Source organism: Macrosteles quadrilineatus, unplaced genomic scaffold, assembly GCF_028750875.1.
Source record: "Macrosteles quadrilineatus isolate MER2022 unplaced genomic scaffold, UCM_ALF_1.0 Scaffold_1__1_contigs__length_201487025, whole genome shotgun sequence".
Classification (NCBI taxonomy): domain Eukaryota; kingdom Metazoa; phylum Arthropoda; class Insecta; order Hemiptera; family Cicadellidae; genus Macrosteles; species Macrosteles quadrilineatus.
The window spans coordinates 164,669,383-164,686,414 of NW_026542594.1; the positions used below are offsets into that span (position 1 = coordinate 164,669,383).

Genomic DNA, 17,032 nt, shown 5'->3' on the forward strand with positions numbered 1-17,032 from the left:
TTGCATAATTAATTGCAGTGGTATGGACGCTTCTTCACTTGCTCGTGTGGGTTCACCGAACCTTGGCGGAGGTACCCGAAGTAGCCTTGATGTGATGTCAGTGTTGCTGTTCATAGTGAGAAGACCGGTCGCACTCAAGGCCAGCAGCATGCCCGAGTTCAAGGTTAGTAGAGAAAGGTTAGTCTCCCTACTAACTTTGGACCGAGTTCGCGTACAAACCTCGCATTGTCAAGTTGATGATTTTGAGAATATACATGTGAATGGATGTGGATTTGAAATAGTAATGAAGTTATACAATGGTATTGAACATTAATAGAGGCTTGTATAGACCATGGGCTGGATTTTTAAAAAAGTGGCTAAAAAATGCCCACCATGTTATTCTTATGGGGAAAAACGCCCCAAGTGCCTTCATATTGTGGGTTCACCACTACTCCTATAGTGGACACCTTACGTGATTCACCCTATATTTATCCGTTAACATGATAACTATAACTCATTAACTCTTTTATTCGAAGAGAGTATTTAAGCAGAGTGTCCCTTATCTATAACTCAAGGAAAACGCTTACGGTCTTAATGGAATTTTGTACAAACGTGTAAATCTAAGTCAATTCAAATGAGCTCGTGAACCAGCATAATCAAATCATTCCTCATATTATCAAAACAAAATTTTACAGTTTTTTTCCAAATAATTTTGTAGAACCTAAAATACAAAATATTTGGTATATTAAGGCATTGTTGTATGCCTAATTTTTTTGGAGAAAACAATAAAAAACTCTTATTATTTGATTCCATGTTATTTTTTACAGAGTATAAATAATTGTTGTCGTGGTTTGCTTGTTTAGGGAAATATTTCTAATTATTTATTCATGGCACATTTTATTACCTTCTCTGTAGCAGAAAGTCCAAGTAATCATTAATAGTAATGTAATTTAGATAGAAAATAAATCTGACAATATGAAGGGAATATTTTTGTGTTTAATCCAACCAGTTAAATGGAAATTAGCTTAGCCTGGAGGTTTGCTGTGGTGGGAGTGTTTTTGGGATTCAGGTGATCCCAAAACGGACATATCCCAATACTCAATCTTAAAGGTTTTGATGAAAACAATACTTTATTTATATACTCTGGGTAGGGGGAGAAAGCAAAACGATGTATAACAATATTTATTTGACATTTTTCTTTATTTGAATTGGAATTAAATACTAATTACAATGGCTGTATATGTAAAAAGGTGGACGCAAAACTGCGGGAAATACAAATGCAACTTGAAAAAATAACTTTATATTTAATTATCGATCAAATTGTATGCCTATGATCTATATTTAGGAGTTGGCTTCTCAGCTATAGTTTTTCTTTGCTCACATACATATTTACGAGCAAAGGAACAATCTTGGTTCATAAATCCCTCATTGGTAGCTAACAAGCAGTGACAATTAGACGAATTTGGCTCACCAACTTCCCAGCGGGTATATGAAAGTCGTTGTCCAGTGGATATCCATATAAAATTCGGATAGTTACCCAAATCATGACCACCAATCCATACATATTCTTCTACATCTGTCAACATAAACGGCATTCAGTTAGAGAATATATTTGGGCATAACTCAACTTGTTGAAATAGGGAGAACCACCAAACTTCCATTTCACCCACAAACACACATTAAAAATACAAAAATAAATACAGAAATAAAATAACAGACTAAAGTTTTCTGTTTCTGACGTTTCGCCGCACCAACGCCAACGTGTGGCATTTTCAAACCTTACTTAACCGTTGTGAGAGCCTAACGACGACTGACGACCCCGGTGTTGGAGAAGAGGGAAGGTAGGATTTGTTAGCCTGTTTAGATGATAGCACTATCTTCCTTTGTTTTGACTTCTGCATGCATCACTTAATCTCTGTATTGCTAATGCAAACTTCAAAATTTGTTTATCAGACTTACATCCACACATTTAACATTAAATTACACATTAAAAAACTTTGCCAAATATACAGATTACCAAGCTGGCTTTAGATTATCGAATCAGTCATAAAACTCAAAATACGAGCCTTAGCCTTATGGTTGTAATTAGGTTGTAATAAAATTATAACAAACTAGCTGTAAGCTCGTCCTACGTACGGGAATCAAGTATTCGGTTGACTTTTTTTTATTCAGAAAAGCGGGCTTAGAATGTTCTTTATTTTTATACACTACTAGCTGGCCCAACAAACGTCGTCCTGTCCTAATGTGGTTTTTTGTCAAATGCTCGTTGATTTTCAATATGAGCTCGTTCGCATCGCTCAATCACGTCCTGGTTGAAGTTCGTTCCCTACGCTCACTCACTTTCAGGTTGAAGTTCGTTAGCTAAACTCACTCACCTTTAGGTGAAAAATTAACACATGTTTTTTAAACACGTGTTATTGTATTCCACAGTTTAATGAAAACATTTCCCTCCAATGGTATTCTTTTTTGTTGTGTTCCTTAGTGCCAGGGCAAGGTTTTTATGTATGAAAATTTATAATCCATCCAACCATTATTTAGAATTTGATTTAAATATTTAAAAAAAAAACCTAAAATCGGCACTAAGGAACACAACAAAGAAGAATCGTCCAATTCGGTGCACTCGTTCCCGAGTTATAGAATACCATCAAAAATGGATTAATTTTAAAACGTTTTTATTAGCTCGCTTTCTTGTCCGTTACAAATTTTGCAATCAATTTGATACTAACTTCCCAATGAGCTAGAGACTTGAAACTTGAAACATAGCTCACAAATGGATGACAATGCTAAATTTTCATATTTCCCTTGGGCTACACCCCATGGGCTTGTTTTTATTAGCTCACTTTCCTTATAATTTTGATATTAATTTCAAACGAAGTTCCTGATGAGCTAGAGGCTTGAAATTTGAAACATAGCTCACAAGTGGATGACAATGCAATATTATATCATTTAATTTTAATATTACCCTTTGGCTACGCTCCACGGGCTTCCAAGTTTTCCATGTTTACATTTTGAAAGAATGTAAATATATCAATTAAAGGTGTAAATACTTAAATTTGACAATTCGAAGAGCAGAGGTTAAAAGGTACAGGTTATGATCCCAAGAGATTCTTTATACAAACAAAAATTTAAAAATAAAGATAAACAATCTGATTCCATATATAAAGGTGTTTGTTAATAATGTTGTAATCAACCTTTAACTTAGGTCTACAATGGAAACTCCATGTATAGTATCGAAACTTAAGTTTATTAATTTAATACAAAACTGATAGTAAAAGAAAAGAAAAGGGTTCACAATAAATTGTACAAACAGTGGGAAATGAATTTACTTTAAAATCTTTAGGCTAGGCCTATTACAATGGTTTTAATTTAGGTTCAAGTGTTATAACTTACTGCAAGGATCTTTATCTCAGGTGGGGTGATCAAGCGGCATTTGAATTTAATCTTGTGATATAAGCCTAATTAAATTTTGTTTTAAAATATAAAGTATGTTCGAATTATAGATTGGTTGAATTAATAATAGTTCTGAATAAGTTAAGCTTCTATTAGTTCTTGACTTTGAATTTGAGTCTACAGGTTAGGCCTAAAAAACAAATTTAATGGCTTCCAAAGGGGAAAATGTCTATTGGAGTGATCTCACCAAAATTGATGTCTTCTTTGCAGCAAAATTCTTGATGTTATAAATGATTAATGTTCGTAACAAGGATGGGTCTTCTTTCAACAAATTCCACTAATTTTGTCCGAATAATGTACTTTTTTTTATAAAATTTTGATATTAAATATGTAGTGTCCAATTTACATCTTCATACTATCTTGGCTCTATTGGAAGTGATGAAGGTCTGATGCATTGTTGCACTCACATATGTCAATGCTGACTTCATCACATAAAATTGTAGGCCACTGTTTACACATATATATTATAACAAATTTCATTTGCTATAGAGCTATATTATAATTTTGAAAAGTTATTTAAATAAAATTATATTGAATTTGAAGCAATTTTGTTACAAAAGTTATAGGCTATTATATATTTACATAAAATTATGTTATTTGAAAATTTCTATATTATATTGTATTACCTATTGGTCTGCATGGACAATTAATTACTATATATGGTTTGAAAAGGAATTGACATTTAGATAAAATGAAAAACATATGGTGGAAATTAAATTATTCTATTAAAAAAATATTAGTGAAAATATTGAATTGTTACAATGTCAATTGTTATTTATTCAGTATTGTATAAAGTAAATAATAAATTAAATAAATTGATATATTTATAGTTAGTAGGTAGGCCATACATTCAATCCCATACATAATTATACGAAAAGAAACTCAAATAAACCTTAGATTTCCACATGCTCTGTCTTCATCTGATATTGATGCTTGAAATAGATTTAACATCCACACACATTAAAAACTAAAAAGTAGAAAATAATTTATAAATAAAAAACACTTTTTTTAAAACAAAACGTGTTTAAACGCACTAAAATGTAGAAAATAATTTTTAAATATATGGAGAGTATAAATACTTTTAAGATTTAAAACAAAAAACGTGGGGTGCATGCAATTGATAATAATACATTAGTTCAATAGGTGAAGGCAATTGTAAGTTATCTATTGCATGCACCCCACGTTTTTTGTTTTAAATCTTAAAAGTATTTATACTCTCCACATATTTATAAATCATTTTCTACTTTTTAGTGTGTTTAAAAACGTTTTGTTTTAAAAAAGTGTTTTATTTATAAATTATTTATTTATATAGATAGATTAGAGTTTTTTAATGTATTGTGTAGAAGAACGGTCCAAACCCTGGGCTTTTTTTCCAAACGTGTAGTCCAGTCTCGGAACAGAGGAATTACAAGAATGTAAAATGTATTTTAACCTTTGTACAATTTATGTAAACGGGGTTTGGAAAAACTACACTTAATTAATATAAAAATTGTTTTATCAAATATTTGGATAATTTTAACTGGTATACTGGTTTGTGCAACAATTGAGTGTAATGTGTTAAAAAACTACTTACGCCTTATGGTTCCAAGAAAAGCGTTCCACTCATCATCATTTTCGATTGACGCCAGATTCATTCCACGACCCATGCAGTCAAAAAGAGCGTCCGACCATTTTTTCTGTAACACATAAATGGTCAATCGTCTATTTACAGGTCGATGGCTTCAAAATATTGCATTTTCATCAATCATTCTCATATTTCTATAAATACTTACATATTAAAGCAAATAATGTTATTTTACCTACGACCGTTTTTTAAAGTAGCCGTTTCAGTTCAGTTCTTGGAATTGAACATTTTCTCATAACAGCATTGTTTGCTTACATATCAGCATAGTTTTACTTAACAACACGGGTAACGGACCAATGCGGTTCAAGGATTGAGAGAGAAGTAAAACTGTAATGATTCGAACTGCAACTAATCAGCTGTTCAGGCCAATTTAATTGTTGATTGGTGCAATACGTTTTTAGTACAATGTTTAGTTGCATCACTGTCAGTGGCAATGAGAGGTTATAATCGAAAACATAACCTCTCTTAGAAGTTATGATTAGTGAATTTTAGTCATTAAAACACTGTCGTAGGTAAAGTAGTGTACTCAACTCGGGTATATAGTGTTAATGACGCTCGTAGAAGTTATTAAGGTTCGTACCTTACATTTTCTACTCGTGTCATTAACACTATCTTTACGCAATCGTTGCGTAAACTGCTATTTTAATTTAACTTTGTCCGTCTACAAAGAAAAGGGGTAAATATTTACGTAAAGCAAGTTTAACCCTTAATTTGACAGCGTGCCATTATTGGCACATGAGAATTCAAAAAAATGTCACGTCCGCCTGTTAACTTTTTAATTCCAACAAACGGCGTCCAAAGGTTCTTTGCCTATTGCTATTATGGTTTAGTGCACTAAAGTGGATGTTTTGGAAATTACTATCACTTTAGACCAACATATAGAAAAGGAAGTATGGAGGCTTAGTGTAGAAGGTTAGTAAATTACTTCTTATTTCAATATTTTAGGCTGTTTACTTATATATCTAAGTGATTTGCACAGATTAAAGATGAGAAAACATAACCCAGGTCAGTAATTAGCTTAAATATGAATATTAATTTTTTTATAAACCAAACAATTTGAGTGTGACAAAAATGGCACATTGCCAAAGAACCAGGGAACAATGAAAATGTTTGGGCGTGCCAAAAATGGCACATTACCAAAGATGCAGTTATTTTCTTTTTAGTTTATCGAGCACGCCTAAAGTGGCACACTGTTTATAAAACAGTGAAAGGTATTTATATTTGTAAATGTATGTCTCTTATTTCGACAAATTGTAAAATAAAAATGTTTTTGTGAGGAAAGATTTTGCACTAGGCTGTTTAGAAAAGACTTTGGCTTTACAAAAAATCCCGACCATCCATGCAACAAACATCTACCAAAAAGAGTTTTCCTGAAATTGAATCTTCTTATATGAAAGTTTATTGTGCATTCCGATAAAGACTTTGGTATTTACAAATATTTGCTCACCGTATCAACATAACGTGGAATAACGCATTGCTGCCACGTTGAACATAATTAAACTGAAAACCAACAAGACAATATGTCACTAAAAAATTTTAGTTATGGGATTTTTAAATCGCTAACCAAAGAAAGGAGTAAAAGACAAGATCTAAAAGACAAGGATTTACTTCTTCTCACACCAGCTGTTCTGATGTATTTTGAAGATGTACACTTTGATGGTGTTGGACACTACCCTTTCTTTGTATACATCAAGAGAGGTCGATCCAGATTTTGCAACAATAAAAAATCGTCGATAGAGTGTTCAAAGTGCAATGCGAGGCTGTAACTGAATGAAAATAGCAATTGTTTTGTGGGGTTTCACCAAAAGTAGATGGCGTTTCTTGATGGACATACTCTAATGAAATTTCAAACGATTTTCCTGATGGACATGACTAATGAAATATCAATAAATTATATAATAATGTATTTTTTTATTGTAATCACATAGTTTTGTAGAGGTTTTATATGTGTATACATTTTAGTTCATTTATTATAATGACGTTTATAAAATTTTATATTGGTTTGATAGCTTTTGTGGAGAAATTGATTTTTTATATCTTACATATAATTATAGTTATACAATTTTGATATCCAATATGTGATAATGTCGACTTATTCAACCACTAAAATTTATTTTTAAGTGCTATACAGATAAACTTGTTGTATTTAATTCAACATGAGATTCCTAGAGAAATCTCCGCATCTTTGGCAAAGTGCCAAAAATGGCACACATGAAAAAATTGTGAAAAATACTTATAAGAATTTTAAAATTATTTTTTTGAAGTTCCTTTGGACCTTTTTGATCGAAATATTGCAAGGAAAAAGTAGTTTTCAAAAAAAAGATTTGTTTGCCAAATTAAGGGTTAAAGATTCTAAATCTAAGACTTAAGTTAAAACTACAGTTCCATCAATAATCTACAACATATTACATTCCATATTTCTAATTGTTGCGTGTAGCCATATGTATTAAAAATAAAAGTATTTAGCTAAATCCACATATTTGAAAAATTGTGTGTCAGTTATAAGGTTTTTGAAGAAATTAAACTAAGAAATACCCGATTAAAATGAACAAAATTTTTAATGCTATAAGATTACAGTTATAAGTTAAATAAAATTAACATAGTGCCTTTTTAATTTGTAAGGATATCCAATGTAGACTTAGCATACTGACCGGTTCTTTAACAAGTAAGAAGGTTTTTTCACTTTGAATTGGGTTTTGTATGTTTTCCTCATTGTCACTTGCACCTGCAACAACTTTAAACATTGTAAATTTAATTTATTTTGATCTGAAATTAACTGCTTCTATTGCTTTGATTGGATCCTCAAAAGCTGAACTGTCACAGGGGTCATTAAAACTGCTATAACTGCACATCTGTAAAATCGTGATGATGGGACCCACAGCGTACTGTTAAAAAGTCTACGGTTTGAGGAAGTGCTATGACTTAATTGGCTTTCATGAACCTGAAACTGAAATTTATTGTCAATTAAACCAGCAACAACTGCACCAATTGTAACTCTCAAAATAATATTAAAGCTTTGCAAATAAAATATATCTGTACATCTATAACATTATTAAACCTAGAAGTTGACAGCTTAACTGACGGTGAATGTTATTTTCCCAGGTCCATTACAGCCTCATATATAGTGTATCCTTAGCTGGGATGTAATGATATCACATAGGCAAGATTTTGTGGGTATTGCCTTTGTGAGCATTTTACTCTATTCAATTTAAATGAAGCAGTTGATAATGAAAAATAGGTAACAACTCGTTATTCAAAGTGCACACAGCCCATGACAGGATATTTCATTCTTAAAATAGTTATCCTATGTTTACATGTTCGTGGCGAACACAAACTTTTGTAAAAATCTTAAGGCCATAAACACACTCAACTTACGATTACAGATATTTTTCACTGGCATTACACGTGGATTTCAGGGAAACATTATGAGTCCACAATAGAGAAAAGGTACCCACTTCCCCATCGGTTCTGTTCTAATACATAGTTCTCACAAAATATTACATAATGATAGTATAGTACTCACATAGTACCGGTACCACACTTGTACAATACTTTTTATAGTTTTAAGTGCCTTATTAGGAATTTTATAAAAATAGATGGTTGGGTGGTGTGATGCCATCAACATAGGCTGGTATATAAGCTGTTCAGTGAGTGTAGAGGGGAAGTTTAGATTATAGACACAGGTGATATTTATTATTAGTAGCTTGCTACATTACCCCGTAACCTGGTCCGAAAAAATAACTGATCTTGTAACACTGACATAGTAAAACTATTTCACCCCCTGTGAAATACATGAATCTCTGTATAGCTTCAATGAGAATTGTGATGAGTCGTAACAATTCTTTTATACTTACAGTAAGTTACACATTCATTGTAGGCATCTCCAATGTAACCAACTTTACACGAACACACAGGATAATGGTTCTTGACGTGACATTCTGTGTTATTGCCACACACTCCGTCCTCACAAGGATCTACACACTTCTGCAGACGACATGAGCGGTCCTCTGGACAATGAAAGTTAGTCTGACATTCCGGAATCCCTGCAACACAAGAACATTACAAATAAACTGTATAACTATTGAAACCATCCAGCATGCATTAGGTCGTCTTTAGATCCCAGTGACGACATAAGAAAAATACGCTACTAGAACTATTGGGGATGGAAGCCTTCGAACACTTTCTGTTCTGACATACTACTATCAACGTGTCAGCATAAGCTCAATCCAATAATATATTGGAGCCACAAATATACCAGCATCCTGTATATGGCAGCAAAAAGAGATGCTCAACGTAGCTAAAGCTCACTATACTCAAGCCTATCTCATCACTACCGCTGATTATGTCTCTCATCTAACATAGGTCTACTCTACCTAAAGCAAATGCTTTGTGCAGTTTGCATATTAAGTTATTGGTACCACTCTCCTTAAGCTTACTCAATAAACATTCCTTAACACTTTCCCCTTACAATCTAGTATATCCAATATCTTACATCTTAGATCCAGCACAATTGTTAAAGTTCAATTTTAGCAGTTCAAATATTTTCTTACACTCAGGAAGGCAGCCTTTTTCTAGAGTGTAGAAGAATCCTTTGAGGCAAGCACACATTGGTTGATGGTTGACCACTCTACACTCAGTGTTGAGGCCACAATTATTGTCCAGACAAGGATCTACACACTTGTGACTAATACAGGCCTTGTCTGTTGTACACATGGAGTCGTCTGTGCATTCTGCATTTTCTATAAACATAAACAATATTTTAAACACAGTATGTATTTTTCACCACACTATGATGTTTTTGGGTGTATTACATACGTTAATTGGTGGCTGAAAGTTACGTTTTGCTGGCCATGCCAGCTGTCAACGTAATTTGGGGACCGAGCAGGTTTTTACAGGCCGGGGCCGCAAAATCAGCTGTCCGCTTACTTACTTAAAACATGAATGCATTTTAAATACACAATCAAAATCCATAGCTTTGCAATAGAATTGTGTTATTGTCACCGTTTCCTAGCAACTATTTATTTTATTTTTGCTGATTCCTCAAATTATTTCTTCACATAACCTTAAAGTTGTAGTTGTGTTGACTATCAGTGTACATTATTATAGTGGTGAATAGTGGTAATAGGGTATAGTGTGGTGAAAAATAGCGTTCGTACCATGGACCGAAATGGTTTTGCAGCTCTCGATCGATTTAAGTTCTCGACTTCGTCTCGAACTTAAAAACTATCTCGAGCCGGCAAAACCTCATTTTCGGCCCTAGGTACGAAATATACTATTAAATTGTAATGTTGAATTGTTGTTTGTAGCAAAACCTTTTGCCAAATGCATTAAAAGACAACAGCCACGACATAACAAAAAGTTTTTGTTATTCTCATTATATCTTAAACCTCCCATATTCCTTCACTTTGTCCTCCTATATACATAGTATAAGGAGGAAGTATTGATTTTCAAATAAATTACGAGATTGAGGTTTCAAATAAGCGTTTGTTTATTTAAGTAATGTGTGTGCATGTGGATTCCTATAGAGCCACCCACTAAAACTGTGGTCTGATTTTGATTAAATTTGGCATGTGAGTAGGCTACTGTACTAATCCATTTTGCCTCCAATTTTTTTCGACTCCTTGTAAATTTTAATTTTTAATAATGGCTTTTACATACAACTATTAAAAATTCTCAAAAAATATGATTTACACAAAAACAACACAAACTAATCAAATATAATATGTTACGAGCTGCAATACTCTTGTCTCACAACAGGAAGAGAACGCAGTAGGTAATAATGCTGTTAGCGAATTTACCTATAGCTATTACCCTTTTATATGAAACCTTCTCATTGTAAGAGCTAGGCCCGGGACCGATTTACTTTTTTATTTTGACGTCACTAAAGACCAAAAACACCATCCGTTCTAAATGTTATATATGTAAGTATGTGTCCGTGAAAGTGATAACTTGAGTAATCTGAGTCCGATATTGATAAAATTTGGTTTGAATTTGTAAGGCGAGATAAATTTTAATGGGTTCGTGCACCAGCATAATCGGACCATGGGAACGGGGTTTTACGGGAAGGCTTGTGAGGCAAAAATTGCGTTTTCTCATTTTTGACCCTCAAAAGTACAAAAAATCTCTAAGACATTTTATAAAAAATTCAAAACAAATTTGTTATATCAAAGTGTTTCTGTATGGTTATTGGTTACGGAGGAAGTTAAAAAAATAAAATTTTAAATCCCCATGTTATTGTTATGGAGAACACAGTAAAACGTTCCAGTTTCCTTGTTTATAGATATAATCTGATTAAACTTGGACAATTTATTTGTTTTATACTAAGATTACTAATATTTTACTAAAAACACTTTAGTACCCTCCCTGTAGCAGCAAACCTAGGTACTTGTTAAACCTAATGTTATTTGCATATAACTTTTAATTTGAAAATCTAATCAGGCAAATGGAAATTCGCATGACCAGCAGATTTGCTGCGGCAGGCGTATCTTTTTAGATCTGCTAAATAAGATATTTATACGTCTGATTTAATTTTAGAATAAATAACTAAAGTTTCCCACCTAGTGATGTTAAATTATAATCTTTATATTTTTAGATAAGGGCTATAAATTTCCTAGGCAGCCGTTATAGTGTATAAGTGGTGCTGAAGTGTGTCTAAAAAACTGTATCTTTATGATTTAATTTTATAACATGAACTTATTTAAAAAGGTAGGCCTAGTTATTTTCAAGCCCCTACTAATATTATTTATGGCAATAGATCCAAACGAAACTAACAACATACCTACCTAAGTGTAGCAATAAGATAAATCACTTGATATTGATCCCCAAATAGAATAGCCTTGTAAATCTAGGCCTACATACGTGGTTTGCATTCCGTAAACGGGTCTCCTTTGTAGCCAGTTTTACAGGAACATAACGGAAGTCCTTCTTTTACCACACATATTGTGTTAAGCCCACACACGCCATCACAAGGATCTGTGCATTTCTTAGCTCTGCATATCTTCCCTGAAATACACTCATCGTTCGTGAGACACTCCTCTGAAACATAGATATAGAAGATTATTTATTGCATAAAACATTCAATACATTTAATTAATAATATGTGTATTATTAAACTCATATTGGGATGTGAAAAAATCACATAAAAACTATGAAACTAAACAAAAAAATAAACAATTGTAAATCAATAAGAGGAATTTAATACTAAATTCAAGTTTTGGCAAATATTTAACTAAATAAAATGCTTTGTCAACGAGTAAGTTGCTTTTTTCTCGATTTTCACTCAATAACTTGTAGCATGAATGTACAATGTACAATCTCAGCCAACATACAATGGCGTACGGTACCTGTTGTTAAAATGTATTTTTTCTGGTAGTTTCTACACAACTAAATTATCGCAAATTAGATATTCTATAATATAGGCCTATACTTTAAATGTCCACATTTTTTATTAATTTTTTTTAATTATTTATTTTATCTCAGAAAGGTGAGATAGAAAAACAACGTATGACGTACAACATAATAGCCACATTTACTAAGTACATTGCAATACGTTGTAAAATCCAGGCTTTTGTTTTCAAGTTTGACTCCTTGTAGTACAGATCACAGATGACACGAAAATAGTGATAAAATTAGGGATAAAAACCATGGTTTTGAAGGTTAGGTTTTAACCTCACTTTAGTTTGTGAACACGGTGCCGGCAACTGTAAAAGACCATGGTAGTTATCCCTAAGTTTGTTACCATTTTCGTGTCGTGTATGATCTTTATTGTGATAAATTTTATATTTTCTACTAATAGGGTACTCATCGGGTGGATACTAATATAGAAGTTTAGTTGACTTAATCCGACTGAAGACTGAAGATAAACCTTTGGGTTCGAAATTAATATTGGATCAACAATTTTAGGATTGTTTAGGTAAACCCTTACAATAGCAAAAACAATTTTATGAAAATCAATGTTCAAATTGGCTACTTTTATGGATAGTTGAAACATAATTGAGGTAACAAAAATTATATTTCCTCCCTTGATTTCAGTTACGGAGATAGCTGATGTTACACAAAATATACCCTAGTTTACAATATATTGTACTTTCAGTTTGGCTTGGCTAAAGAAAATTGTGTATTCGACAGATATTAGTAACTAAAATTAGCATCATCCGTTGGTGGCTCATATTTGGCTAAATAGCACTTTATGTTATACATTGATTTATTTAAATAATTTAAACACTTACCTGTAGTAGTGTTGTTTACAGGAGTAGGCTGAGTCCTCGACTTATCCACAAATGAAATAAAGAAACACAACCACACAATTCTCAATTCCATCATGTTGCCCTGTACCTCATCAACTGAAATGTGTTCGTGTTTAACTTTGATGGTACTTCGTCCCCAAGATAGAATTATATTACATTATTGACTTTATGATAAAAACTTTGTATGTTCTCATCTTATTTACAAGTAAGACTGAGAGACATTGGACTGTTTGTTATTGACTAAAACCAATCATCATACTGAGTTTGTAGAGTAAGAAGCATTCGCCTCAACTGTAGGTTGTGATTTTTGTTTAAATAATTTCAAGACAAAACACTTGTTGAAAATTCTAGTTAAACTTTTAACTTTACATGCTTGGACAGATTGTAGTTTGTCATCGGTGAGGTGTCCAGAGGGGGGATTGGATTTTACATTTCTTTTAGCGAATTTAACATATAGGGAATAAGCTATTACCGTAGTACTTGTGGTAAGTCCTGCACCCTTGGCCGATTTAATTTTTCGTTTTGAGGTCCCTAGAGGCTAAAAACACCATCCGTTCAAATCCATATATATGTCCGTTAGTGCGGTAGCTCGAGCATAAGTTATCAGATTTTGATAAAATTTGGTATAATCCTACGTTTATTCGAACGAGTTCGCAAACCAGCATAATCGGACCATGGGAACGGGGGTTTATGGGGGGTTTTATAGTTGTTTCCCTATTCATTGTCTACTCTGATAAGCAGCAAAACAATAAACATATTATAGCTTATTACAAATATTTCACATGTTTAGTTATAAAATAAACATGTGAAATTAGTATAAAATAAAATGTTGTCAACCCGGCAGACGGTCTTATGACCATTGCTGTAATGTGCTGTTTTTAGTAATTTTGTTGTTGTTATGCAGAAGATTATGTTTAGTTATAAGTTCATATGTATTTATGCAGTTTATTTTTGTGTTAATAAAGCACTTTTTCATTTCATTCATTTCATTTCATTTCATTTCATAGTTGTTTCCCATTTTAACCCTAAAAACACAAAATTTCACAATTTCTTTCCAAGCCATTTTTTAGAGCGTAAAAACAAAAGGACTGTTATTCGTTCTGAAATCACGCCTGTAATACTTTGCAATTGCTCGAATTCGAGCAACAGGTGCACTATAGACATACCACTAACAAAACAACCTGCGCAGAAACGAAAAGATCACGTGGTTCGCGCCGGTAGGTGTGGCGTACCATTCAAACCTGCGCGGCTCGAAACGGCCCAGGGTTCTTTTGTTTCTGGTATTACTATAGTAACATCTATGTTATGCAGCAAACCATTGCCTTGGTCGTCAAAACAACACCTTTTACAAGAAGCACACCCTAATGTGAGGCTACTAGGTTTGCTACTCGCCAAATACTGCCTACACATCAGATATTAACGACCCTGCAATATCTGCCCTAGCCGTTAAATCTAATGTTCTTATTGCGTCCTATTGTGACAAACCCCTTCAGTCCTTGGTCCACTTCCAAATGGGGTGGGGCATTGGGCAATGAATATAGCGTTCCTTTATGTGACAAACAAGTAACACTTTAAAGAATAAATTCTTAGTAGCCTACACTGAAATGTGAAATAAAATTGTTAAAGGGGATTTAGTTTTCTCAATAAAGCTTGAAACTGGGGTGTAAGTTTGAAATATGTGTGTGATTTAAGATACAGTATTAAAACACAAATAGTTGGATTATTTAAAACAGCCATAGATCAGTAAAGAAGAACCGAATCTAATGCAACTTTATAAATCTGAAATAGCAATGTTTATACTTTATATGTTGATTTTGATGGTGTACTCCTGAACTGTACTCTAGTTTAAGACTACTTCACAATTACTTGTATACCACAGTATTTCGGTTCACCAACATAATAACTCAAAACTCGTTGTTGGTGTAAAAAAATTCCTCATCGTGCAATATCAAATGCATACGCGTTTATATTACAATTTCACAGTCCAAAGCTCATCAAAGCTAAACAAATATCACGTTTGGCTTTGTAGTGAGAGTACTTAATTACCAGACTAGATGAATTCCAGTCCACTGAATAATTGTTATTAATGTACATAACTAAAATTATATGATGATTAGTGTTATATAGATACACACCTTTTTTGCATTAGACTTACTTGAACAAGATTTTCTGTTCATGAAGACGTGTTTTACAAGTCTTTCTATGATTTAACGTTATAAATGTAGACAAATTTATATATTTATAAAAATAGTATGTCAGGGCCTAAAATATAACTAGAATTTGTGTCTTACATTTTTATGATAGAGTAAAGGTGAAAATAGTTTGAGTTTTTGTACGAACTTGGCTGGAAACAAAATTATATCCCCAAGAGAATTGAGGAGACTAATTAACGAAAAATTTATATTTTTACTGTTATTAAAATTTAAATAATTACAGGCCTTACAGCGCTATTTGGCCAAGTAAAAAAAAACGAAATCACCATACTAGATGCCACATTTAAAATATAAGAGTTTATACTCAATTGTTAGGTTACAATCTAATTAACTACCTTAAAATCATATTTTGTTAAAACTTCATCTGACACTTTATTTAATAGACAATGTTATACAAAACTTGTCTATAGGCAAACATACTTCAGTACTTTAAATTATATGTATGTACGTTATAGTATCTTGTTATAGTATCTGTATGTTAGTTTTCTAGTATCTTGTGAAGCATTTTGTTCGGTATATTAAAAATATGATTCAAAAATCAAATTTATAGTACAGCATGAATAGTGAGTAACTAAAATTATTTTCAAAACACATGAACTGATTTTATTTTATCAAACATTGCAATTAATCATAAATATTGTATTGCCAAATTTTCAAATAAACAAAACAGTAATATTTTAACCACACATGGTGTGAACTGTGGTTAGTTAGCACTGGTTAAGTGGAGCGAAGATTCGCTCGGGGAAAATGTTGACAAATTAACCACCGCACTGCGTCACACAGGGTGAGATATAACGGTGAGCTCACACCTCCACCGTAGTCGCCTTCTAAACGGTTATGTCCCTTTGTCACAAAGCATCAAATAGACAATGCTAGTAAATGCCTTACGAATCTACTCAACTTATTACACCTGATTAACTCTATATAATGATATAGAACGAAAAGCATTAAAAAGATAAACCAGGTCCTTGTGTAAGAGACCATAATTTGAAATACAGTAGTCATCTTTACTGATACTAGACCTGTGTTTCATGTTGTAAAATGTGGTTTTTAGATTACACTAGGCATTAGTTCATCTGCTGTGAGGGTCACCACTGATGGTAGAGTGATAAGGGACGGTATTTTACCCGTAGCAGAGATTGTACACTCTCTCTATCCAATATAAATTACATATTCAGTGGGAAGAACATAAATCAACTATTTTCGTGATTATTTCTATTTATACAGTTTCTTTCCAAACTATTATGTAGAACCTAATTAAACAAATAATTTAGTACATCAAAGCAATTTAGAATACTAGTATAATTTAGTACGTTATGGAGAAAATTCCAAAAAAACTCTTTATTACTAATTTTCTGAGCCTGGAGGTTTGCTGCTGCGGGGGTAATTTTGGGGGTCCCAAACTAATATTTAGCAAAACTAAAACTGAAAAATGTTGAAAATAAGACTTTCTAAATATATCCTGGATATGGGGGAAATTAAAAAAGATGCATTATACTATACGATTGACATTTCTCTTT

The 17,032-nt window shown here is 32.6% G+C and overlaps 1 protein-coding gene and 1 long non-coding RNA gene across 2 annotated transcripts in view; both read right to left on the reverse strand.

The window, feature by feature from the left end:
* Positions 1-17,032, reverse strand: part of LOC129002315 (protein kinase C-binding protein NELL2-like) — a 57,643-nt gene that overhangs the window by 31,758 nt on the left and 8,853 nt on the right. The gene's annotated exons all lie outside the window — the stretch shown is intronic.
* On the reverse strand, positions 1,161-7,778 carry LOC128983114 (uncharacterized). The gene is made up of 3 exons (XR_008489796.1): positions 7,705-7,778; positions 5,003-5,105; positions 1,161-1,555 (listed from the first exon to the last, which is right to left on the reverse strand). It is a non-coding gene; the product is annotated as an uncharacterized LOC128983114 (long non-coding RNA).